At 39.4% G+C, this 26749-nt stretch overlaps 1 long non-coding RNA gene across 4 annotated transcripts; it reads left to right on the top strand.

Annotated features, from left to right (window-relative positions):
* Positions 1-41: 41 nt before the first annotated feature.
* LOC124526461 (uncharacterized) lies at positions 42-26749 on the top strand. Of its 4 annotated transcripts, none has more exons than XR_006965683.1 (5): positions 42-160; positions 17898-17937; positions 18860-18972; positions 19115-19191; positions 21490-26749. It is a non-coding gene; the product is annotated as an uncharacterized LOC124526461 (long non-coding RNA). The 4 variants fall into 4 exon arrangements; XR_006965681.1 differs by lacking the exon at positions 21490-26749 and adding an exon at positions 19408-19447 and having other exon boundaries at positions 18860-18976; XR_006965682.1 differs by lacking the exon at positions 21490-26749 and adding an exon at positions 19408-19447 and having other exon boundaries at positions 43-160; positions 18860-18965.

Below are 26749 nucleotides of genomic sequence, written 5' to 3'. Positions count from 1 at the left end.
AGCCGCCGCCGCCGCCGCCGCCGCCACTGCCGCGCGCCGCTCCCAGGCTCCCTCCCAGCGCGCCGGCCGGGGTGTGGGGGGCGGCGGGCCGGAGGGACGAGGGCGGGCGAGAGGCGCGCGCTGGGATTGGCGCCGAAGACCGGACCCTCAGCCGCTAGGGGTAAGTGTGGGCGCCTGGGAGTGCGCTTAGGGGTGCGCGGCGCGGTTCTCGACGCCAGCCAACCCTGCCCCCTCACCTCTCCCGGGCCCCCACCACGCGCACCCCTCCTCTTGCCGCCTGCGGCTTCCTCTTGTTGTTCGTTGTTTGGCTGGGCTTTTTTTTGGGGGGGGGGAGAAGCGGGTGATTGTAGTGTGTGTGCCAGCGGAGGAGGAAGTCAGGTGAGAGGCCCCGACGCACCCCCCCTCCTACCCAGCCCGCATGGGGTGTATCGCTCCCCACTAGAGGCATGTGGGCCAATTTTTTTTCTCTTATCAATGTTCGGCCGAGAAGATCTTTCCTAGGGGGCCTCCTTTTCTCACAGCCTGCTCTGTCCCTCTCCCTCCACCCTACCTTCGCCCCTTTCAGCACCCCATCCAAGAGCGATGCCCCCAACAGAGGAGCACGTGGCGGCGGGAGAAGGAGGGGGCAGTCTTGCAGACCCCCACGCTGCGCCCCAGCCTGTGTGTTTAATATGTATTCTCCCGTCGGCAGCTGCACTTCTTTGCAAGCCCCTGAGAAGAGACCCCTAAATTGAGGTCCAGTTAATCCAAAAAGCTGGAAGCAAAGGGGGCAGGTGATGAGAATTTCATGACAGGGGGCTGGCTGACGAGAGGGCCAAGGGAACCTTCCCAAAAGGCGAATGAAACTCCAAAAACCTCTCCAAGAGCAGAGTGACTAGGAGGTTTGGGACCCCAGGCTAAGGAGAAAGGAGAACTCCACCAACTTTGCCCCTCTCCTCTTGCCACCCTCCACCCCCACCCCCACCCCCACCCGGTTGCAAGGAAGCTAACAGGTCTTTTGTGTTGTACCTTCTTTGGGAAATTTGCATTGAGTATGACAACAGAAAATTACTACTGTTTACTCAAAGTTAAGGGGTTTGCAGAAAGGAAAAAACAGTCTACTTTTTTTTTCTCCGTGTGTGTAGTTGTTAGGTTCAAACCTTGAACTGCAAAACGTCAGTTTGTAACAATGAGGACTGTCGAGCCGCCTCTGTATTTTTAGAAGCTGCACTTTTCTGAGTTCCTTTCACACAAGGCTTGCTGTCTCATTAAGTCCCCATACATAATTGTATTTAGAGAGAAGGAGAGTATGGAAGCCGGAGGGAGATTGCTAAGATCTCCATCCCGCCAGCGCGGAGCACTGTTTGCAGTGAAGTTCCTGGAAAGTGACTGTGGGCTGAGAATTCAGTTTTTCCTAAAAGCTCTGTTAGGTCCTCTTCTGTCAGATGTCTATGAATAAAGCACGCTGGGAAAATCCTCCTATCCGTGCAGTCTTATTTTATCTTTTACACAGTGGTTGATTCTACTTTCAAGTTCTGGTAACAGCACATCAACTGTGCTGTATTTCCGTGTGGTTTTTTCTAAATAAAGGAGGGTAGTGCTTGTGTTCACACTGCTTTCTGATATACCAGTTTTTTTCCTATCAAGTGAGTATTGGATTCACTGGAATGTCCGTCTTTTTCAGTTGACTGTCATTTTACGCAGAGACAACAATTCCAAAGACATTAGAATATTAAAAGTTTATGCATTAGTGTTATTTTGGAGAACTAGCCCCTCATTTCTAAGACACAAGTGCCCACCTCAACTCCTAGTTCTGAAAAGCAAAGCAAAAAGGTACAAATGCCATGGGCAAAAACAAAACACAAGTTTTCCTTCCTGGACCGCTTTGTGTATCCATAGGACCCAAGAGGCACCGACTCCTCCTGCCTTAACTTACCAAAATGCTGAATTGCCTAACTAGTACCAGTATCTCCATCTGGTAATGACATCAGGTTTGGAATGGAAGAATTCTCAGTCTTTAATTACTGCTTATTAGCAATTTCTTATAGCAGGCAGCTGATTGTCCAATTCTGAAAGGCTGAAATGAAGCTTACAGAAATTGAAATACCAAAAAAAAAAAAAAAAGATTTTTTTTTCTCTCTTACATACTCGTTTATTCTGCAGGGTCATCAACTAAGTCCGCCGAATTTAAGGTGTGATATGCTCCCTTGCATTAAACCATGGGAACATTTTGCCTCAACCTTATGAATTTGCTTTTCTTCCCCTAAATAGTCTTGAACAGAGAGCTCACAGGCTCTATTATAAAACAGAATTATGTAATGATGGGTATAGTACATTAAGTAACATAACTTGATAAACTCTTTTGTCAACCTTGCCCCCTGGCACATAGTAGGAATACATTAAATACTGAATTAAGATGTTAATGGTACTAGGGTAAGGCTTTTTTTTTTTTTTTTTTTTCCAGAGGAGAAAGGTATTTTGCCTGAAAGTTATTAGGGTAATACATTTCTGCTCCTAGATTTTTTTTTTAACAAGTCCAAATCTAATTTAAATGGTTGAAAGACGACCAAATCTGAAACATATCAAATGGTTAATAATACTAGCTAGTGTCAAAAGCTGATTATTTTCCTAGGAGAATAGACAACAAATATTGCTTATCAAATAGTGTGAGACAGATACAAAGGAGGGATAAAACAGTATCGGCCTGCAAGGAATTTGGTGGCCAGATGACATCAAAATGTGAAAACACAACTCAGTGGATCAGTGAATGGATGGAATCAAAGGAATATTTGAGAGAATAGATTTTTTTTTTCTTTTTTAGACCAGAGAAAATAGACATCCTTCAGTTCCAAGTTGAAATGTATTCTTGGAGTTACTTTGCCCGCCAAACCTTCAGGGGCTATCAGTGCAAACACCCTGAATAAAGGGGAATTCACCACTTACCTACCCAAAGGTGGGGATTTTACCTCCAGAGTAGTTACCACAGTGTATATTGTGTGTATAAATGAGGAATATCCTAAGTAGTTCATTCCATCTTTGTACAATTTTTTACATTTTCTAAAAAATTGAACAAAATTGATGCAGACTTTCTTAAAACTTTCAACCCTAAAACTCCTAAATCCTATAGACCCTAAAACTTCCAGACGTTAGTCTAAGTTCCATTTGCAGCAAAACAGCAAATCTATTACATTAGGATAGGCTATCTTATGGCAGAATAACAAACAATTGCAATGTTTAGTGACCTACAATGGCAGAAGTTGTTTTCTTGGTCATGCTGAGTTCATATTGTAAGTCAGCCACTTCCACGTCTCCTTACTCAGGGTCCCAGGCTGACAGAGGAGTTGCCATCTTGAATGTTTCATGTTGCTATGGCAAAAATAAAGGTCATTTAAATGCTATGGCCAGAAGTGACACATGTCATTTGGGCTCACAACTGACTGGCAACAATAATTGGATGGCTCCATAGAATCATCACAATGAGGCCAGATAGTACAGCCTACCTTGTGCCCCAAAGTAGAGAGCTGTGGTGCACAGGTTTAAGGACTAACATACTCTTAAGGACCCTTGTGCCCTGTTATCCTTTAGCTAAGTGATCCCACCCTGCTCCTTTGTGGCCCAGATGTTCCATTCTCTAGGGTAAATACTGCAGGAAAGGCCACCACGTTACAGGGGAGACATGCTGTGACTTCTTTCACTGCCTTTTCTCTTTGAATACAAGACTCCAGTCCCACCCCTCCCCCACAGATTGCAGTGCCCTATCAATTTTAAGTCCGTCTTTATATATTCCCTAATATTATATATATTTTATTTTTTCAAGACTTGTTTTCCGAGAAAGGGTACGATGAACAGAACTTTTGAGAAGTGTTATCTGGGGGAAAAAATGTTATCTGAAGATGTCATGATCATTATCAAATTTTGAAATTTTGTCTTGAGTAGCTACTTCCCTTATTTTAACCATCAGAATGTTGCAACACAAATAAAACAGTCTTTTGGAAGTATTCATTCATTCATTTACTTATCCATCTTTTTATTGATTCGATAAATACTCATTTATTGATGCCAAGCACTCTTATTAAGGACCGGGTATGTGGAGATGATTGGGAGTTCTTCTTTTCAAGAAACACATTTTCCAATTGGACTGACAGAAAAGTCGTTGCAATGCTAGTGGAGGCACAAAGTATTATGGGAACACTCGCGAGGAAGCAAAGAACTCTCTGGCAAGATTAAGGAAAGTTCTGTAGAGGAGTTGAACTAAGTCCTGAGGGTAAGTGAGCCTTCTCTAGTCGGGAAAGGAAGATAGAGGATATTTTAAGCAGAGAGAGCAATATGAGTGAAGGCACTGAGGATGACAAAGCTTGTTGTTTAGGAAACTACCCAGGAACTCAGTGTGGCTGGAACAGGAGGTCTTTGTGAAGGATGAAATCAAGCAACTACAAATTGTAAAGAATCTTGCAGACATGCTGTAGAATTTAGACATTAGCCCATCTATCAGGGATTGCAAACCCTTCTGTCTACTCTGGGCCGAGCATGGGTACAAGTGAGCTAAGCAGACCAAGTTGAGACCGTAAGCAGTGGTGGAGACTGGCAATCTGGAGAATATGGGACTGTCCAAATGGGATAGTCAGGGCCAATGATGCCCAATGTCAGATCTTCTAGTTGTTAAAGAGAAGCTGCTAATTTGGATTTATATGAAAAATTGAAATGTTAAATGTTGAGAACTTAACCACATTTTAAAGTACACATGTGGGGAGAAAACGTGTACAGACCAAAATCAGCTTAAAGACCACCAGTCAGATGTCTCCTACCGTATGAGACAGGGAGCCATTAAAGGTTGTAAGGATGGGAGTAACACCATCGGACCTCTTTAGAAAGTTTACTGTGGTGGCAAAGTGGACAGGAAAATTCTGGAGCCTGGTAGGCTGTACTTGATATTCCATAATGTCATTTGAGGGGTGATGCAAAGCCTTTTATAACACCGCCCTTTTTTAGTACACAACTTCCCATGCATATAGGGGCAACTGACAAATATTTGAAAAGCTGATGAATGGAAGAGAAAAAAGCTAAAGTTTTAGAAGGAGGGCACATTTTTAGAGGGTTCCTTATACCATATGCTTCCTTTGTTAGACCGTTATTTTGTCAAGAGCACAACGATCTTATATTGATCATATGTAATTTTTCTATATCTGTCTGTGATAAACGTTATTGGTTTTTAAAAATGCATAAATCATTTAGAGTAGGACATAAAGATCAGCACAGCATCAGAATGTCTATTATCTAGGACTGATCTTACTGATCCTACCACCTTGTAAAGGAACTCCAGCTGAACACATGTCTGTTGTAGCAGGTCCTAAAAGTCTGTACTCCCAGGCTCTGCAAAACTCCACCAGACCCATGTGTTTAGCTTATGCAGGTTTTTGGTGGAGGCCAAACTCTTTATTACTACCCATCAGAGTATATTATATAGTTCAATCCATCCCAGAGCCAGGTGCCTAAGACTGTCTTGATTATGTTTAATTTTTCAATTAAAAAAAAATTGAATCCACTAAACACTGTTCCCAGCTTCTTTCTTGCTTTGAAACCATACTTACCTGCCACTCTGCAGTCACCAATCCCCGCACTCTCTCATAAACTCCCATTAAATGTTAGAAACACTAGGTACTCTTCCTAAGGTATGCTGACTGGTTGTAGGTTATGTGTGTTCCCATGGGCACATCCATATTCTGAAAGCCACTCAGTTCATTGGACAGTCAAGTCTTTAAAGTCTTAGCAGTTTGGCTCTACAAATTGTCATTTTTAATTGAACTTTCTTGAGGTATGATTTATGGACAATAAACTCTACCCATGTTATGTGTTCCATGAGTTTTGAATCCAAAGAAGCAACATGAGCAAATTATAATATTTTAAGTGAACTTCAGAGGAAAAATATACATACAGACTATATATAAATGGATATAGATAGATATAGAGAGATACATAGGTGATGATAGATCAATAGGTCACTAGATAGACAGGCAAAGTTAGCCTTACAATCCAAGCACCTGGATTGTAATCCTGGTTCAACTAGTTACTGCTTGCATATGCTTGGCCAAGTCTCTTAGCTTTCTGCCTCTATTTCCTCATCCATGTGATCGGGATTATAATTGTACTCCCCTCCTAGAATTAGCAAATACCAGTGCATCAACACAGCTAGTAGTCAATAGAGACTAACCCTGTTTTCTTTTGTTAACGTTGTTATTGGCATTATTATTCTAATAGAGAGGAAATCCAGGGACTTAAACAAGAAAACGAATTGACTGGAATGTAAGTGGGGTAGAAAGAAGCAAGTACCTCCTGGGTGGCTTGCTGGTATGCTAAGGGGACTCAAAGCCAGAGAATAATTAATGGCCTCTATTTCTGGAATATTTTTTTACTGAAGGATTTTGGAAGAAATAATCTTTCTATTAAAACAGCTACACATACGGTGGAATGCTTTCTCTCTTCTGTAACTTTTGTGGAAATGTTTGCAAAGTACAGAACATATTCACTAGTAACATCTTTAAAAAATTTTTTTTAATGTTTTATTTATTTTTGAGAGAGAGAGCAAGCAGGTGAGGGAGAGAGAGAGAGAGGGAGACACAGAACTCAAAATGGGATCCAGGCTCCATGCTGTCAGCACAGAGCCTGATGGGGGGCTTGAACTTACAAACTGTGAGATCATGACCTGAGCCAAAGTCAGACACTTAACCAACCAACTGAGCCACCCAGGTGCCCCTCTAGTAACATTTATCTTGAATTGTTAAAGCACCTCCTGCTTTTATATGCTATGAATGCTGCCCAAATGTAGAATCTTTGCCATTAGTAAATGTTTACATTTTAGATGAAAAATGTATTGGAAAAAACTATTAGAGTATGACCATGGGGAAATCAAGTCACCAGGAAGAAAAGAGGAGAACTGGACTCTAGTTCTGATTCCATAACTCACCCACTAGTTTGTTGATGGCAACAAACATCAGGGTGGGGATCTTTGTTCTCTTCACTCTTAATTCCCACATACCAGTTGATCTCAAACTTTAGCGTGTATAGGAATTAAATGCAATGGTTATTTAAATGCATATACCTTGGCTCCGTGCTCATTAATTCTGATTTGGTAGAAATAAGTGGGGATCCAGAAATCCAAGTAATAAATGAAGGTTTTGTTTCACTTTTTATCCTCCCCCCCCAACACCACACACACACACACACACACACACACACACACAAACTGGAAAATGCAGTGTAAAGAGTATTTTAGGCATAATGATATCAACCTGCTTAAATAATGTCACCAAGTATCTCTTGTTTCTCCTTTCTTCTGTGTCAACTTCTGTTTTACCTTCATTCTTAATCTAGTTTTCCCTTTACTATAATAAGCTAGTCCCTCCCAGCTTCCATTCTTCTGACATAGAAACTCCAACCAAAGAGCACTCCTCTTCCTCAGTTTCGAGCAAAAGAACTAGACCTGACTGTGACTGGATCAGCTTGTACCATGTACTCATAGCTGCATTTATCACCCTGGTCCGGGGCTGTGTTTCTTTAACGTGCCAGCTTTGGGTCAGATGCGCACCTTGGATTTAGGAGTGCAGCCACCCTACCCAAACTGTGTCGCCTGGGAGTGGGGGAGGTACTGTTCTCCAAGATAAGTTAGGGGTAATTTTTTCAGAAATAGGGAAGGCTTATTGGCCAAATCTATAGATTTTCATCCACTACTGTACATTTTTTTAGAAGTACTCAGATGAGAATGAGCCAACTGCCGTGGCAAAAGTATAACTAGTGTGCCAAGTTATTGAAGCTTTCAGCCTCAAAGGTGACCCACCAGGGCCTGGGAAGGGCTTAGGATGCCCAGAGTTCCTGAGCCAGTTGCTTCATACATTTACCCCAGAGGTTTTGGCAGATATTAAACATTTTCTGTATGCACTGTGAAGATGATTTGTATACAGGTCATCTGTGACTTGCACATCGGGAATCAATGGATTTTAAGATTGTGTTTTGAGGTCATCTCAAACATGCAATAATATTATTTCTTTTGGATCTAAATGAGACAACTTGGAAGTTGGTTTATGCAATCAAAAGGACAGTAAACATTCCAGGTATAGTATACAGAAGGGGGACAAACACACAGGACCAGCAGTTGAATCCTGCTTTGGCTTGGTTATCAGTTTTGTTTTATTTAGTATTCTTGGACATACATAGCTTGTTCTATCTAAGAGATACAGTCCTAGCCTAGATCTCAGCATGCCTAGCTCCTTATAATGTTTGGAACATAAGTGGATGCACATTATACAGACAATGGAAAAGGGTAAGCTGGCAACAGCATGGAACAGAAAACTGACTTGACTATTAGTCATGAGATAAATTTTAGGTATATTAACCTGAAAATGTATGGAAGAAGTGAATTCTGATGAATGAATTATTAACTCATTCTTCTGTTAAGTGTAGAAGTTACTATTATTTTCTTAACCTCATTAATAAGGTCAATAAAATAAAATAAGTTTTTTTATTAAAAAAATTTTTTTAACGTTTATTTATTTTTGAGACAGAGAGAGACAGAGCATGAACGGGGGAGGGTCAGAGAGAGGGAGACACAGAATCTGAAACAGGCTCCAGGCTCCGAGCTGTCAGCACAGAGCCTGACACGGGGCTCGAACTCACGGACCGCGAGATCATGACCTGAGCCGAGGTCGGCCGCCCAACCGACTGAGCCACCCAGGTGCCCCAAAAAATAAAATAAGTTTGCATCAGCATTTTAGTATTGAGTCATTGCTGTCAGATGGCTTCAGATGGCCCCAGTTTGTGTGTGTGTGTGTGTGTGTGTGTGTGTGTGTGTGTGTGTGTGTGTGGTGTTGGGGGGGGGAGGATAAAAAGTGAAACAAAACCTTCATTTATACTTGGATTTCTGGATCCCCACTTTCACCTCCACCAAAGCAACCCCACACACAAAATAAAGTATTTTCAACAAATGATGCTAGAATAACTAGATATCCATGCAGACAAAAGCAAACAAACAAAAACCAAAACAAACAAACAGAACATTTTGACCTCTGCCTCACACCATATACAAAAGTTCATTGACAGTGGATTATAGATCTAAATGTAGAAGTTAAAACCATAAAGCTTTTCGAGGAAAACATAATTTGGAGATGCAAAAAAATTTCTTAGATAAGCCATAACAGCAGTAAACAATAAAAGAAAGAGTAGCTAAGTTACATGTTAAAATTAAGAACTTCTCACCTGAAGGAAAGCAGGGGGATGAGTAAAGCCTAAAGATCCATGATTAAACCAATCATTACCACCAGTGATATTTTCTCCCCTGTGCGTTAGTTCAAGTTGACCTGTAAGTGATGGAAACTGACTCTGTGAACTTGAGCAAAAAGGGAAATGCCTACCGGGGCTTTTTGTGGAATCCGAAGTCAAGGGTACAGTGGGGTGTCAGGAATAGAGGTATTGAAGTGCTTCAGGGAACCCCGTCAGTCTTCTCTCTGTCCATATTTCTTCTCTTTCTCATGGCAACACAGCACCCTCCTTTCCTCAGTTCCATAGCAGATCATGGTTGCCAGTTGTTCCTGAGCTATAGGTGTTGCAGTCAAGCCACCCAGAAAAAGGCCCATCTTTCTGTCCCTCACAGTTCTTAGGGATGGGTCTGACTGGCTCACTTGGATCCAGTGACCACCCTTGGTCTAATAAACTGTGACCCAGAGGCAGGGTGATATTTAAGAAGCATAGCAACTCCTTTTATCCATGGGAATATAGATTGAAAAGAAGAAGCATTCCAGTTTGTAGTCTCTCTACATTTCCTCTTTACTTGACAAAAGACAGAGTTGATGGAAGTGTGTACTTGGTTAGTTTTTAATGACCACTAGTTTTGGTGTATTGATACACTATCCCTTTGAGTATCTAATATCAGCATCTCTGCATCTCTGCCAGTTGACTGATATATATTAAGGACCATAAACAAAATTAGTTCATTTTTAAAATGGTCACATTTATTTGTAAATTATTAGCCAAGATCTATTCAAATGCAGACATGCTTTGTTCTAGTCTGGATATACAATAAAATTAATTTAAATAACTTTAATCAGCTTCAAAAACAGCAAATTCCAAGACAATTAGGTTAACTTTAAGAACTCATATTTATTGAGTTAACAGATGGTAAATTAAAAAACAATGAAGCTAATTTTTAAAATCATTCATTGAATTAAAAAAACAGACATTTAACAAAACTGTTTTTAAGCTGTTTTTTCATCCCAATATGCATATTTTAAGATTCCAATTTGGGGAACTTCTGGGAAGACACCAAATGAGTTGCAGTATGTGAACATTCTTCCAGTGAATTACTTTTTTAAAGGATTTAGAACCACCTGAAAAAGAATTTTATGAATCACCAATAAAGATACAAGAAATAAGCGTATTCTAGAGATTGGAAGGAATGAAGAGTCTACTTCATCAATTCCAATTTACTCTCTAACATGCTGCTCCTATGGCCTTCTATGTTGCTGGCCCTGACACACTTTGAGAGTTTCCTGTGCTAGCAGAGTGAAAGTTATTCCTAGTCAGAATTGCATTTCTGCATTTTAATGGTCAAGCGGAAGACTTCCCTTTGATGGCTTCTTGGGCCTTGTGTACCAATGACCTGAAATATATTGTAAATGCTAGAAGCTGACTCTGCAAGCTTACAAGAAAATGGGGACTTTTGTGGAAGCCCACTGACGACGTGGGATCTCCTCCCCTTGGGCTCCCACTTTGCTGGGTCTCCTTGCAATTTTTGGAAATAGAGCAATGAACGTATCCCAACACATGAATTGTACCAGAAATTGGTCGTTTCCATATGCAAGTTCAATCATTTCTCCCACTTCCTGTGGTTTTATAGATAGAATTGGAGATACCATCATGGCTACATTAAGATACGTCCCTTGCGTTGTACTTGCTATGATTAGTTTTAACATGATGGCGTATTGAAAACTATAGTTATGGGGCGCCTGGGTGGCTCAGTCGGTTAAGCGGCCGACTTCGGCTCAGGTCGTGATCTCGCGGTCCGGGAGTTCGAGCTCCGCGTCGGGCTCTGTGCTGACAGCTCGGAGCCTGGAGCCTGTTTCAGATTCTGTGTCTCCCTCTCTCTCTGACCCTCCCTTGTTCATGCTCTGTCTCTCTCTGTCTCAAAAATAAATAAACGTTAAAAAAATTTTTTTTTAAATAAAAAAATAAATAAATAAAAGAAAACTATAGTTATATATGTAGAAATGCAGTTACTACATAAAAACATTTGAAATAGATTTGTTTAATGGCTGCTTGATCAATTGGCGTTACAGTTTTTTCTTTACCTTGGAGAGTTGCAAACTATAATATAATTTATTTTAAGGTCCTAGTAACCCATTGTCTAAGATCTGGTTTTACTTTATGTTTTAAATCTTACGTTACTTGGTCAGTAATGTTGATAATCATATTTACTGGTTTTGGTAGACCAATTTATTAGTTACAATTTGAGTTTCAGACACTTAGAAACATAAAAACACATTTATTATTGAAATTATGGTAGTAAAAATTATCTTATTGCATAAATATCTTCTTGCATTTGAAACTACTTAGCCCCATCCCCTTTTTGCCTCGAAATAATTGTTTTTATAATAACCTTCTGATAATATGAGGCTTTTTAGGAATGTAATTATAACAATATAGTGGGATGGACTATATTGTTTTTAATTAAACAAGAACAGGTAAAAATAAGAATAAATTGTGACTAGATGAAAAATTCAGGAAGTGAAATTTCAATTTGCAGAAATTAGGGATATAGAAGAAGAACTTCATAACTGGTCTAAACATCCAAAGGAAATGAAAAAAAGTTAAAAGGGTAAGAGGAAATTGGATAGACACATTTTGGAGATTTAACTTAGAATGTAAGCTCCTTGAGAGCAATAAACATCTTATTATTTTAACACTCCCCCTAACAGAGGGCTTAACACACAGTATATGCTATTAGTATTAGACAAACATTTCTTATACTTAAGAATAAAATAATGGGTGTTCCTCCGAAAACAGAGCATGTGGATCAGAAGTAAAAATCAAAGTTTGTAACTTTTCCTGTATAAAAACAGTAAGATTGTAAGACTTATTTTGAGCAAAACTAAGAAGTAGAGATAAATGCCTAGTCACAGGCTGGTAAGTTTTTAAATTTCTAGAACGAACAAAAAAATTCCTGCAAGTGTCTAAGAAAACAGATACTCTTGTAGTTTGTCTTCATACTTCTTTTACAGAACTGGAGCTTTTTTAAGACCAAAGGTAAATTTTTACATACTCCTAAGTAAAACAAGTTTGATTCTTTAAGTTTTATGCCTACCCAATTATTGGCTCATACATAAAAGCAACAGAAGAAAATTGTTAACTTGGGAAGGTGCTAGAAAGTATAACAACAAAGGGTACTTAACTGCAAAAGTTGCAGAGATATCATCTAGATCATTCAGTGGTCAGATATATAAAAAATCAAGAATGGGAAATTTCAGGAAAAAGTTTAGCCTTAACTAAGCATTGAAGGTCAAGACAAAGTAATAAATGAATAATATATAGTGAAAATAGAAATGAATTAAGAATTGATGTTGATCACTACATGTTTTTCTTTACTAAGGGAGCAATGTTTTCAATAAAATAATCCTAAAAGGTTTCTTAAATTTTTAAATGAAGAGCCTGTAACGAATAACCACCATGTGGAAAAAGAAGGTGGAGAAAACAAAAGCATTAGAAGTTGCTGCTTTAGTTTTATTTATTTATTTTTTTTAAGTTTATTTATTTTTGAGACAGAGAGAGACAGAGCATGAACGGGGGAGGGTCAGAGAGAGGGAGACACAGAATCTGAAACAGGCTCCAGGCTTTGAGCTGTCAGCACAGAGCCCGACGCAGGGCTCGAACTCACAGACCGCGAGATCATGACCTGAGCCGAAGTCGGCCGCTTAACCGACTGAGCCACCCAGGCGCCCCTAGTTTTAAATCTTTAGATAAGAATGCATTTAGGATAGTCATGAGCAATTTCAAATTGATACTAGTTGAGTGGGAAGAAAAATATCTATTTTATAAATAATTGTAGAAGATAAAAATAAACAAAACAGTCCAAAAGACAAAATGGAAAGGAAACAATAAGGAATTATTGAAAGGAAGAAAATATAAAATAAGTGCAGTCAAGCTCAAAAATTATGACAAGTATAAATGTCTTAAATTTCTCTATTCAAATGGGAAGATCTTCACATTAAATTAAAATGAAAGTCGTATGATTTGGTGGTGCTTAATAGAGTCATACTTAAAGATAAATGACATGGAAATACTTTTTAAAAGGGCAAAGATTTTGCAGCCTAACATGCTCACATCTAAATCAGATAAAGCAATAGCAGAATTACAAAAGGGACTATTTTATAATAATTATTAATACAACATTAGTAACGGAATAATGACACTGAAAAATAATGCATTAAATAACTTAAAACATAAAACAATTTAACGTGCTTTTTATTTAAAAAACTTTTTTAATGTTTATTTATTTTTGAGAGAGAAAGGGAGAGAGAGGGACAGAGCACAAGCGGGGGAGGGGCAGAGAGAGAGGGAGACACAGAATCCTAAGCAGGCTCTAGGCTCTGAGCTGTCAGCACACAGCCCCAGTCGGGGCTCTAACCCAGGAACCGTGAGATCATGACCTGAGCTGAAGTCAGACGCTTAACCGACTGGGCCACTCAGGCACCCTTTAGCATGCTTTTTATGATGGAGCAAAACAGTGGAAATAATGTATATTCAAGCAGCAGTGCAAAAGTTTACAAAATTAGAAACTTAAACTAATGAAATATTTCACATTGGTAAGTTAAATAAGAAGTAAATGATTATTATGATAGATTGCTTTTTAAACACAGTGTTGGATAAAATTTAACACTTGTTCCTGATAAAATGCTAAAAAGAAAAAATAAACTGTATTTTAACATGATAATAAAGTTGTTTAACCAATAGTCAAAATTAATGTAAAAATACTAGAAATATACATCTTTAAAAAAAGAGGTGGGGTAGAAGTTGGTATAGTGGTTCTGCCATAATAATTGTTATTAAACATTATTTTAAAGCCCTTATCAATATAATAAAACATACTAAAGGAAAAAAGAGGTATAAGGAGTGAAAAAATATACATTATCTTTATGACAGGAAAAATATTTTAATAGCTTGAAAACCCAAAGAAGTGAACAAAAATGTGTATAGACCTAATTAATTAGTGAAATCTTGGAAGACATATGACTCTTCACATAAACCAATAGTATTTCTAAATATTAGCAATCATTAGCTTAAACATAAACTTCTAAAAGATTTATTTTACAAGATATGTAAAACTCTGAGTTTAAACAGAAATATGTTACCTACCTAGATAAAACTGTTTGAGAGCTATGAAAATATTAAGTTAATCAAAATATTGGTTTCTGATTTTGAAAAGGTAACATTTTAAAACTGTTAATTATTTCCAAAGTATAGATTTAATGGGGAATCTAATAATCATGTCTCTTTTGTTTTTCACATTTTGAGGTAATGGTGAGAGGAACTTGATTTTCACATAAATCTGGAAAAGAAAGTAGGCAAGAATAGTAGAAATCATTTCTGAGAAAGAAAAACAATGAGGGCAGACTAGTCTTATCAAATATTAAAATATATTATAAAGTTATAATAACTAAAATCATGTGATACTGGCACCAAAATAGATTAATTAGGAAAAATAAGTGGTTAACAGTTATATAATAACAAAATATTTGATAATGTTAGAACACAAACCAATGGAAAGGGAAAATATTTTACAGTGTGTGGACTGATCAACTGTTTGAAAAAAAAACAAATTATATACTCATGATACACAAAATAGCAACACTTAAACCATAGGAAATCTAAAGGGACTTGGTTTTAAAGATTTAGAATACTGTAACAAATTGCAAAGTGAAAAATAAAATAGATTTGATTTATATAAAGATAGCAACAAAACAAACAGTAGGCTAGGTACAATTATTTGAACATAACAAAAGGGAAGGGTTAATTATCATATTATTAACAGAAGCTCATACAAACTCCACAGCTAAAAACTAATACATGAGATAAAATAGAATCCTATTTAGCCAATATATGAGATAAGACTAAAATCACATTTCACAAAAGATGAAATATAACACATTTGCAAACATAAAAACATTCAGCCTTACTAATAATCAATTGAATATATACTAAAACAAAAATAAGCTGTATTTAGGCTTAATCAATTATTTTAACTTTAATGTCAAGGATTTACATTCCCAGCTGATACAGATTATTTTCATTTAGATAAACTTACCCTCTGGAGAAAGTGGGAAACCTGGATAAAATCTAGCAAATATTTGTTTAAAAGCATCCTAGAGCTTTAAGGTGGAGAGGATTGGAGAAGCCAAAAACCCAGAGAGTAGGCAATCCAAGAGAGATCTCACTTACACAACTACCTGTTAGAAGGTAAAACACCACTTGACAAAGATATCACCCAGAGGCTCAAATTATCTGTACAATTTTTTATACACAATGTCTGGAAATAAAATTACCAGTCATACCTGTAGAGCAGATAATAGACTTTAAAATATCTGTAATTAATAAATTAACAAAATTAGATGAGCAGATAGGGAATTTCTGCATATTATTGGTAACTATATAAAAACCAAATGGAAATTCTGGAACTAAGAGGTAAACTGACAGAAATTAAAAATTCAATGGATGGGTTTAAGAACAGATTAGAAACAGCTGAAGAACAGATTGATGAACTGGAAGGCAAAGCAATAGAAAATTTAATTTTAGTACCCAGAGTTAGCAAGGTACAGTGGAAAATGGTTTCTTCTTACATAACTGGTGGTATGTAAATCTATGTAATACTTTTTGGAAATGCTTTGGTGATGTAAATCAGATATTAGAACAAAAAAGAGGGGCACCTCGGTGGCTCAGTCTGGGGCTGAGACTTCAGCTCAGGTCATGAGCTCACAGTTCATGACTTTGAGCCCCACATTTGGCTCCCAGCTGTCAGTCTGTCATCACAGAGCCCACTCTGGACTCACTGTCCCCCTCTTTCTGCCCCTCCCCCACTTGCGCTCTCCCAAAAATAAATATATATTTTTTAAAAAATAAACAAAAAAATTTGTATGTTTTGACCCAGTAATCTTATGTCTAGGGATATCTATTATGGAAATTAAAAAAAATTGTTTTTACATTTATTTATTTTTGAGAGACAGACAGAGAGAGAGAGAGAGAGAGCACAAGTGGGGCAGGGGCAGAGAGAGAAGGAGACACAGAATCCGAAGCAGGCTCCAGGCTCTGAGCTGTCAGCACAGAGCCTGACGCGGGGCTTAAACCCACAAACCACGAGATCGTGACCTGAGCTGAAGTCGGATGCTCAACCGACTGAGCCACCCAGGCGCCCCTACAGAAATAATTTTTTTACTGTGAATTGTTTTATGTATAAAGATGTTCACTACAGAATTACTCATTATACTAACTACAGTGTGCAATGTTTTAAGTGCTTTACTTCAATTTATGCAGTTAATCCTCACAAAAAAACCCAAGGAGGCAGAGGTTGTTACCACTAATATCCTCATTTTATAGATGAGAACAATAAAACCTTGAGAGGTCAAGTAGCTTGCTCAAGATTATGGAACTAGTGAGTAGAGAAACAGATGTTTGAACCAGGCTGCCTGCCTCCACAGCTTGCACTTGAACCTGCCCTGGGCTATATATATATATATATATATATATATATATATATATATATATATATATTATGCTTCATATAGAAAATACCATTACCTATATGTAAAAAGTAGTAGTTTATTGGGTAAGAACCTGGGTTCTGGAACCAGACTGCCTATGTCACCACTTACTAGATATGTGACCTTGGGCAGATTGTTGAACTTTTGTTTCTTAGTTTCTAAGTTTATCCTATAAAATGAGGATAATTTTAGTATGTATCTGATAGGGTAATTGTAAGGATTAAATGTGCTTAAAATGTATTTAGAACAGTGTCTGAAACTGAAGTATGTAAGCATGATCTAGTGTTGTTATTCTGCAAACAGGCCTCATTGTTTTAGACCCTGAGTGACCAGACAAAATGACAATTCCCCCCTGCCAGTCCTTTGCTAGGCACATACATTAGCAACAATTTTGTTTCTCTATATATATCTTTGTCCTTACTATGAATTCCCCAATGCAGAGATGTCTAGGAACCAGGAACCGTTGGCTAAGGAGACACTTCTGAACCCTTTCCAAGAAGCAGTGATAATCAAATGTCTGATGTGTTTTTTATGTTAGAGAAGTTCAGCCTCCTTGCCTGTGTCACATCTCTGAGACCTGTACAAGAGTGATTGAAGCTACCCCTTGAAGCCAATATTACATGAACATTATCAGCAGTGAATTAGAGAAAATATTTATCTATTTCCCCAATTTCACCCTTCTCTGAATGAATGACTTTCTACCGGCTCCGTGATCTGACCGTCCAAGTAACAACAGAAAGCTGTTTAAGAAATAGGACACTTGTTGTAACTTGATTTTTCTGAATTGAACACCCCAGGGGGACTGAAAATGTGCTTCAAAACTTTTTTCCACTTGGCCGATCCAAAAAGTTTGGAAAATTTTTATAGAATTTCCTCATTCCTTAAAACAGTTTCATTGAAATTGTAAAAGAAAAAAAAAAAAAGATCTGTTAGATGCCAGGATTTACTGTTAGCTGTCTTAATGGCTAATGAAATGATAAGACCTTGCAATAACCCCTGCCAATTAAAAATTAACAGGTGCTTGCCAGGTAGAATATTGCATTACCTGTAAGAGAAAAGGATACAGATTGGTATTTCACACATTTGTGAGAATGATCACCTTTGACGTGTGTCTCTGGTTTTCAGGACATTGCACGCTGCAGAACCCAAGTGTGAACCCTGCTCGGTGAGTTAGCTGTTTCCTGAGTGTTGTCTGTCTCTTCCTTGCCTCTGTCAAGACCCTGTGATGTTCACTGTCAGTGTCCTTTGCTTAAACTTTCTAAAAATTCTCAGCTGTCTTTTATGGTAAATGTCTAACAAATTGCTCTAATCGAGTCTGAGTTTTACAGTGTTGCTAAAGAGCTTGCACACAAACCCCCACTTTGTTCCAGGGTTTACCCCAAACCTTTCCCACTCTCTTTCCTAATAGTCATGTTCTAACACAAGACTACTCGTTAAGACATTCACTGTCTAAACCACAGGTCAACATTTCACAGTTAGTGATGACTGGTCCCATGAAGGATGAGAAGAGCATGGTAATAGTGAAATTCCTTTCCCCTTTTACGAAAATAAATCACGAGATTCAACCAGCAAATGGTGAATCAATGGCAAGTCAATATTAAGGTGAGAGATTATGTTACTGAAAAATGACCTCAAGATTAATTTCTTATGTAGATAAATGCTGGACAATTTCTTATTGTCATAGTGTTATTGGAGGTTATTTCAAGTGTTCATATTGCCACATGAGGTAACGGAATTGAGATGGGCCCCCCCTCTAACATGCCATCTGTGTCTGAATCTGCAAAAATTTCTAAACAGTTCTGGTCTTCAGTATCTCCACTTGAAAATGGGAGTGGTAGTATTAATCTGTTAGGTTATGAAGGCAAAATGTTATAACACGAAACACCTGACAACCAGCACTCACTTCACGAACACTAGTCCTCCCTACCACTGTTTATTTAGATAGAAAATAAATACATAACACAGAACTCTGCTTTCATCTTCAAATATATTATTCTTCATTGATTATTTTATGAATATAATCATTGATTCAGAAAATAAGTGGAATTTTTATCCCTCCAACCTTCATTCTTTTATTCATTTCTCAGAGCTTTAATGAGCATCTACTATAAGCTAAGAAGCAAGTGCTGTGGGAGACAAAAAGGAGAGTGAAGTACCCATTGTATTCTCATGGAGATTGGAGTCTAGAAAGAGGTTGTATGTATGTATGTATGTATATTAAATGCCATTAGAGAAACGAAGTATTATCTTCGTTTATTAGAAGGAGAAAGTATTTTATCTAGGGTTTCAATTTCTTTATCTATGAAATGTGTAAAATAATCTCTGCCCCGCTGGTCTTTTAGGGGTCTGGAGAAGATCAAAGGGGAGCCTGCATGTGAGATCTCTTTGGAAACCCTGAAGCACTCTGTGAATGAAAAGGGTAAATTTTTTCTCTCTTCCCTTGTACCATAAACTCCATGAGAATGTTTGACAGGGCCTGTTATGTTGGTCTTTAAAAATTTTTGAAGTATATATATAAAAAAATCACACTGTAAACCTTAAATATTTACCATTTTTATTTGCCAAGTAAACATCAGTAAAGAGGGCTAAGTTTTTTTTTTTTAATTTTTTTAACATTTATTTATTTTTGAGACAGAGAGAGACAGAGCGTGAAGAGGGGAGGGGCAGAGAGAGAGGGAGACACAGAATCCGAAACAGGCTCCAGGCTCTGAGCTGTCAGCACAGAGCCTGACGCGGGGCTCGAACTCACGGACCGCGAGATCGTGACCTGAGTTGAAGTCGGATGCTTAATCGACTGAGCCACCCAGGCGCCCCAAGAGGGCTAAGTTTTGATGAAACAATGAACCACTGATGGAATGAAAGAATCCGTGAATGTTATGCACTGAAGGTCTGTGCCCCACCCCACCCCCAACCTCATATGTTGAAATCCCAACCCCCAATGTGATAGTGTGAGAGGTGGGGCCTTTGGGAGGCAATTAGGTTTATATGAGGTCATGAGGGTGGAGCTCGAGTTAGTGCCTTTACAAGAAGGGGAGATACCAGCATTTCCTCTCCACCACATGATGACACAGTGAGAAGGCAGCCATCTTCAAGCCAAGAAGAGGGCCCCCACCAAGAACTGAATGTACTGGTGCCTTGATCTTGGACCTCCCAGCCTCCAGAGCTGTGAAAAAATAAACATCTGCTGTTTAAGCCGCCCAGCCTGTGGTATTCTGTCATAGCAGCCGGAGCCGAGTATGACAATAAGAGAGAAAATAAACGAATAAGTCAACGAAGGAAACAAAACAAAGATGCAGAGTAGGAAAACCTACAAAACGAACGAGGAATAAAGGGTTGTCTTTGAAAATATGCAGTATAGCTGAGTGTTAGGAGTATGATCCATAGCTAGATGGAAGGATGGATGGACGCAGTGTTCTCAGAGTGTGGTCCGTGGACCAGCGGCTTGAGTATCGTGTGGGAACTCATTAAAATGCAAGTTCCTGGTCCACCAGCCAGTCCTGCTGAGTCTGAAAGTCAGAGGTAGGGCCAGCAGTCTGTGTTTTAGCAATCCCTGTAGATCATTCTGATACAAAGTAAAGTTTTGAGAACCATTACTTTGTACTAACATGGGGACTTTGGAAATTATTCTGCTGTAAGTACATTCAGTGTTAATGAAGGTTTATAGCTGTGGATGGATATAATCAGACCTGTATTTCTAGGATGATGAGTCTTGGAGCTTCGCCTAAAAGAATTTATGGCTTCAATGTGAAAAGGACCATTGGAGATACTGGAAAACACATTGTATTTGCCAAGCCCCAGAGTGACAGATTTTGGTTTTTCCTACTTCCTGATAATATGCACATCATCAGCTAAGAGGCAGAGCAGAGCAGGCACTGCCCCCAGGCACTGGAGAAACCTGCTTGGTCTGCAGAGACCCAGCGGGTGAGAATGTTGAGCTGTCAAATATATCAAATACCAGTCCTCACTGATCTTGGAGAGCCCTCTTAGTCCTGACCAGCTGTGGGGAAACATCAAGTGGAACCTTCCAGACCAAGATAAATGGGCAGCTCTTCCTAAGACTGGCCTAAGGCAGCTCCGTATTTAGGGCTGGTGGAGACAGGTCTGCCAAAGGGGAGGGCAGTGTGGAGGAAAAACGGAAGAGCCTCAAGGGGAAACAGTTACCTTAAGAAAGAGTCTAGAAGCCCAAGATACAAGCGTGGGGTGGGGAAGCAGCGGGGAGAAGAAGGATGAGGGCTTCTCAGAGAAGGACTGCTCAGATGCCCAATCATCTGGGTTTGCCCAAGACACAGGGTGTTCAGGACAATCCCTGTCAAACCAGGGCAGCTGGTCACCCTACAACTGTGTTCCCTCACCTGTGTTGAAGACCATGTGACATCAGAAAAGTCACCGCTCTAGACCTTGTTTCTCAAAATATTGTCCACAGACTGGCAGCATCAGTATCACCTGGGAGCTTGTTAGAAATGTACCTTCTCGGGGCGCCTGGGTGGCGCAGTCGGTTAAGCGTCCGACTTCAGCCAGGTCACGATCTCGCGGTCCGTGAGTTCGAGCCCCGCGTCGGGCTCTGGGCTGATGGCTCGGAGCCTGGAGCCTGTTTCCGATTCTGTGTCTCCCTCTCTCTCTGCCCCTCCCCCGTTCATGCTCTGTCTCTCTCTGTCCCAAAAGTGAATAAACGTTGAAAAATGATCTCAAAAAAAAAAAAAGAAATGTACCTTCTCAGGCCCACACTAAGGCTGCAGGATCATACCTGCCGGAGAGGAAGAACCCCAGGTGATCTGCAGGCACATGAGTTGAGAAAGACTGCTTTAGAAGATCCTGTGCGCCCTGGAGAAGAAAAGGTAGCACTGGTAGGGAGCAGAGAGAATTTCTTGGCTGTGATCTGGCAAATGTCCAGGTCGGCCAGATTCTATACTGAAACTGTATCAACCGGACCTGGCAAGGAGCAGAAGCATTGAGAAGGTTACACAGTAAGGAGTACCAGGAATTGAGAGCAGAGAGGTAAAAGGACAGATGACACAAACTAGCCAAGAGGGGCCTCCTGAACTATTAATAGTAGTAGTTGTAGGAATGTAGGAAAGCCAGAAATCCAGCTATTATGTGGCGAGAGTAAAGCTGGAGAAATACTCTTCTGTACCTGTTGCTGTGACCCTGTTTCGGTAAAAAAAAAAAACAAAAACAAAAACAAAAACAAAAAACAAAAACAAGCTGATGTGGGCTGGGAAATGTGAAATGCGGAGTCACAGCATTGTGGGTAGGCTTGCAGAGGAAGAAAAAAGGATCACCCACTAAAAGTCTCAGCATTAGCATCTTGGCCTTCACTCACTTGCATATTGCTCAGATATGCAAAGCAAGTTCAGTTTTCTCCCTTTTTCTCTACCTGGTCTGATCTTCATGGGCTCCAGCTCTGCATTCTAGCAGGAATAATTTGCACTTAATTAATAGTGTTTCATTTTCTTCCCGCTTGAACATAATTCTTTGACTTTAAACATTCTAACCAGGGGTTCTTAAACTCAAACACGCTGCAGAATCACCTAGAGGGCATGTTAAAACACAGATTGCTGGGCCCACCCCCAGGGTTTCTGATTCAGTACATCTGGTAGAAACTTAGAATTTGCATTTCTAAGGAGTTCCCAGTCGATGCTGATATAACTGGTCGGAGGAACACGCTTTACAACCTCTGATTCAAAGTATTCGGCATTTTATTCCCTCCCAAAGGTGATGGTTTCAAAGGTCTTAGATTTAAAATGCTTCTCAGATTGGTTGATCTTCTGTTCTATCTTGGATCCAGAACCCGGTCTTCCTGTGTATGGCCGGTATGCAGTGGCACAAGCATGCTTGCATTGCTGGTTCAACACATCTGAAATGGTCTGTATCTTGTTCCACAAGACAAGTCCTTTGGTCACATGCTAGGATGTCCTGGCAAGGTCAATCTGTGATACAAATCTCTAAGAAGCAGCTCTCACTTGTATTTATCTTGCTTCAGACCAGTAGTAGTTTGTCGACTGGCACTGGCCCATGGACCACATTTTGAGTAATGCTGTTTAGATGACTCAGTCTTTCTCAGATTCTTCACCTCCTTCTTCCTCCTCTTTCCCAAGATAGCATTTGGGTATGCAAGGGGGGGGGTGTTATTTTATCCTTGTGACAGCCTCGTATCATGCACCATCCTGTAGATACTCAGTGATCCTCCCTATTGAGGGGCTGGATTCATTCTTTCCCTGGAATGGGGACCACCGAAATGCAAGTAGGTCCCATCTGATCTTTTGGAATGATGCGTGCCGGTCCTCACGACTGCTGCCATAGCCCTGAACACATCCCTTAGTGCCCAAGGTCTATCTTCACGGCCTCTGTCCCTGCTCCTAGACCGCCACTAGTCTACCAGTAGTCTCCATGGGAGAGTAAGAAGCTCCAGACACTCCTGTTTCCCACATAAAGGCCATCAGGAGGCAGGAATGCCTTCCGAGTCCCGTGTATCCATCCATCTGCTGCCGCCTCTGTACCATTGCTTCTGAGCCCCTTGGGATTTGGTGTTGAGCCAAATAGCCAGAGACCGCTAGAGGCAGTGTAGTGCTGGGAGGAGCTTGTAGCCCAGCCAGTTGTTAATTTTTCAGCAATTTGGCCTTCCAGCTGTCCAGCGTGGCCATTATTAAAAGTTAAAGGACAACAACATACATTTAAACAAGTTATATTAAAAACAAAGGTAGCCAATACACAAAATCATCACCTCCTATTTATTTTTACCGCGCTGGACTGTTAATCTATGTTTAGCATATGTGTGTGATAGAAATACTGTATAATCGTGTACTGCCACACAGGTCTTCTAAGCCCTGTTCGGTGATACCGTGTTGAGAGCTTCCAATCAGCCAAGGTAGGAGTATTTACGCTGTAGAAATGAGCAAACATTATAAATCAGGGTTCCACTCTCTCTCATCTCCACCTCCCCAAGGCCAGTTGTTAAACATTTACCAACACACCATTGCTTAGAGCCTAAATCTGGGAGTGAGCCACTAATCCACTGGCCTCTAGTCACCCTTTACTTACATAGATGTTACAAAGCTGCTCTTCCTCTAAAGATTAGCTCCTGAAAGGTATCTGTGAAAGAGATATTGAATACTAGAACCTTGATGTCATCTTATCTACTTACCCTACTTTTATCTCGCTTTTCTCTCTACCATCTCTTGGGACCAGAAGAATTGATCTTCTGGTTTTTTATTTCCTCCACAGCTTATCCTCGTACATTAAGGGTGAACATTCATGGCCTAACTTTACTCTCTGACATTCTTTCCCAAAACATATAAATTTATTCTAATCATGAGAAAACATGAGACCAAATTGAGGGGCATTCTACAAAACTTCTTCCTAGTTCCCTTCAAAACTGTAAGAACCTGAAAGACAAGAAAAGACCAAGAAACAATCATAGCTTGGAGAAGGAGACTTGTGAACTAGATTCAATGTGGTATCATAGATTGGCCCCTGGAAAAGAAAGAAAATTGGTAGAAAAACTGAGGAGACCCAAATAAGGTCCGAGTATTGTACCAATGTTGATTTCTTAATTTCAATCATTGTTTCATTGTTATGTAAAATGTTAACATCATATGAAGCTGGATGAAGGGTATATGAGAACTCTATATTATATGTGCAGCTCTTCTGTAAATATATAGTTATTTCTAAATAAAACTAATGATGGGAAAAATTCATGACCTAGGTAATAGATATCTTTTCTATCCTATGGAAAAAAACCTACTATGTGCATCCACCTGCTTTGTGATATGCAAAAGGGGGGAAAATGGGGATGGTATAAAATCTTTTTCTAGATAAAGATAAAAAGCTTTACTTTCAAGTGTTTTTTCTTTTGCAGAATAAAAAAAATTATTTTGGATGTTGTAAGCTGAGCATTAACTGTTTCTTTCCCTTTCTTTGTAATCTTGCTGTAATAAAACTAAGTTTGTAAGCGGTATCTTCAGATGATGGAGAAGACATAGAAAGTAGATTAATATAAATTCAGGATATCACCTTTATTTTCCGTTGATCTGAAAATGGGCCACTGTTCACACAGCTACATTTCTTTCTAAGTGGAAGGACAGCCAGGAAGAAAAATCCCTGAGCAGAGAAGAGGAAATGTGCTCTAAGGCAATGCTTCTCCAATTTTAATTTGCATTTGCTTCATCTGGGGACCTTGTTAAAATGCAGATTCCTTTTCAATAGGTTTGGGGTGGGGATCCCAAATTAGTCTGATTTTCCAGTAAGTTCCCAGATAATGCCAGCCTGCTGGCCTCTGAGTAGCAAGAGTCAAGGGTCCTTTCTGAGGAATTTCCTCTTCCTTGGCACAGTAGGCATAAGGCAAGTGCTTCCCAGCCAGAGGCTTAAAGACACATAAGAAATGCACAGTAAGACCAGAAATAAAGCAGTTAAAACAAAGGAGACACACATTAATCAAAGTATGACATTATTGCACATACTGAGATGGGGTGAAAGAAGGACTATTCAGGAGGTCACTGGACATGTAAAGCTGTTTTTGAAGTTTAATTTGAAGCCCCAACTAAGAAGCATTGTATGTAGTCATTCCCTTTCACTACACAGGAAAAATGCAACATTTTCTATGAAAGAGGAACTACAGCTTTCAGAATTACTGAATTGTACAGTGCCAATGTACATGAATCTCTTCCCTCCTCCAACGTTTCCAATGATGATAGTTCCTGGAAAATAGTATATCGTTTTTTCAAGCATATGCTAAGTCTACAAAAAAAAAAATTCTCCCGAAAGTTCTCTTCAAGCTAGGAAAACGGGTAATTGGCCTGTATCAACGGGACAACTCATGCCAGTCAAAACACCATTACAGGAGAATAAAGTGTGAGGCCTGTGCATCGGCATGTTTTTACCCCCACCTCATGAGGAGCTTCCAACGTGTCACATGCACTTTCACTGTCTTTTTCAGCATTTAAACTGAGATGTTTTTCTGGAAGCCTTGCTCAGTGGACCTATGGGCCCTCTGGTATTCTTAGACACGATTTATAAATGTTGTGATGAACTTGACCAAAGTAGATCTGGCTTTGCTAATCACTTATTAGTTCTTTGACCCACTATTTCTTTGTTTAAGAAGCAATGTTGCTTGTCTTACGGATACATATTATCCAATTTGCAGAAAATATAAATAATATTGCAAATAGCAAATGAGATCCAGCGTGCGGCTTCCTGCATCCCGGTGGGCACAGTCCTATTTAGTAATAGCTTTCCCTTTCACTGTTGCCACTGGCAGACAGACTGCTTATGCGATCTTTGGCTTCCCTAATGTCTCTTCAGGGATCAATAGAGTGTTTCTTTTTTCCTAGATGCCAACTTCATCGTCTTTATACTTTAAGAATACAGTATCAGTTTAAGAATACTTCAGGAATACAGTATTAGTCTAAAGACCGTTCAATTGAAAGCAACCTTGCAGAGATGTAGTCACCCATGATTGATGTTAGGCGAGTGAAAGAAAAATGTAGGTTTGTTTTCTTCCCCTCTGCCTTTCAGATCTTTGAAAGAGAAAGGGGGCTGGTTTTTCAAAACTGTTGCCATTGTTGGAAAGTAACCATCGCCTACCTTGTGCTATCTGATCGTATCCGTAGATACAGGAACGTGTATGTAGCAGCCACTTCTCTCAATACTTTTGTTCATTTTTCTCTTGAAGTAAATATTAATAATTGGAAATTAGAGAATTGCTATTTTAATGTTTCAAGTGAAATAAATCTGATATGTGAATTAGCAACAAAGACTTATGTCTCCAACAGGAAATAACGATTCATGAAACCAAATTTAAAGTTCAAGCAGAGCTTTCACGCTGATGGATTCGTATTTTCCTTTTTCTTGGCCCTGTGGGTCTGTTTTTAATTTTAATTTTTTTTATTTGTTACTTTTATCATTTTGAAACATATCCTTGTCTCAAACTCTGTGCAATGGTGAGCATATAAAGAAGTACAAATAAATAACTACTGACCACA

The sequence above is a fragment of the Lynx rufus genome, unplaced genomic scaffold (assembly GCF_022079265.1).
Source record: "Lynx rufus isolate CCGP_SWC_20201006 ecotype Redwood Valley unplaced genomic scaffold, mLynRuf1.p SCAF_5, whole genome shotgun sequence".
NCBI classification, from domain to species: domain Eukaryota; kingdom Metazoa; phylum Chordata; class Mammalia; order Carnivora; family Felidae; genus Lynx; species Lynx rufus.
This window is presented reverse-complemented; position numbering and strand designations above follow the sequence as displayed.